The 943-nt window shown below is 50.2% G+C and overlaps 1 protein-coding gene across 2 annotated transcripts in view; it reads left to right on the top strand.

Moving 5' to 3' along the window:
* LOC122089063 (probable sugar phosphate/phosphate translocator At1g06470) overlaps positions 1–943 on the top strand; it is a 93,166-nt gene that overhangs the window by 90,095 nt on the left and 2,128 nt on the right. The gene's annotated exons all lie outside the window — the stretch shown is intronic.

Here is a 943-nt window from a genome sequence, read left to right as displayed (position 1 = left end):
CCCCCCCCCCCAGGTTGCTTGTGCTGGCTATGCAGCCTGTTTTCTTTCCTTCACCCTATGGGGGTCCCTTACAGGCCTATGGGGGGGGATGCAAACTTGGAGCTCACATCGAAAAAGATGGCATTCCAAATCATATCAAAAGATCTAGATTTGGCAGTCCATCTCCAAAGATTGCGCTCCATCCAAATGTGATTGATTGTGGCACAGAAGGAAAGCTTTTTGGCAATGTCGTGGATATAGCCACTAGCAAAGGTCATGTCAACTCAAATCCATTCTCTCAGAAAGGGGAGGGGGAGGCGGGAACCCGACTAGCAAGAGGCAAGAACTCTTTTGCAGATGGAATAGGAAAAGGGGTAATAAAAGAATAGATGGTTGGAATCTTTGGTCCCATTCCAACAAAGGTAGTAAGCCGAGGGGACAGAGATGCGTCTAAAGATAAGGAAGGATTGGGTGGGGAGACAATTGGACAAGGCTAGCCATGCAATGAAGTCCTTGAAGGCCTTGTACTTGTTGACCGAGTAGGCCTCGGTGCCAGACATCACCTCTTGAGGGGCCCGAAGCTCCTCTCCAAGCTGGACCAATTTCCATTCGGCCTTTCTTTGAGGACTGTTTGGTCTGGGCAAAGGCTTTCTCCTTGTTGAGTTGCACCTGAACGGAATCAAGGTCAGCCTTGTACATCTCGAGCAAGTCCTGGAAAGCCTTTCTCTCCTTCCCAACTAGCCTTATCGGCCTCAGGATCCTCAGAAGCTGAGGCACCCCTAGCCTCCAGGACGGCCGCGTTTCCTAGCCCTTTTCAACCTCAGCCTTCATCCTCATCAGTTGTTCGGAGAGGGTAGCAATCTCGTGGTCCTTAGCCATGGTGGAGACTTGTAGTGAGCTCACTTGATCTGATAGCCTGCCCGCCAATTATAGGCCTTCAAAGTGTACGACGTAGTCTATAAAA

This window comes from Macadamia integrifolia, chromosome 9 (assembly GCF_013358625.1).
Source record: "Macadamia integrifolia cultivar HAES 741 chromosome 9, SCU_Mint_v3, whole genome shotgun sequence".
Classification (NCBI taxonomy): Eukaryota; Viridiplantae; Streptophyta; class Magnoliopsida; order Proteales; family Proteaceae; genus Macadamia; species Macadamia integrifolia.
The sequence above is the reverse complement of the archived record's forward strand: the minus strand, read 5'-3'. Positions and strand labels throughout refer to the sequence as shown.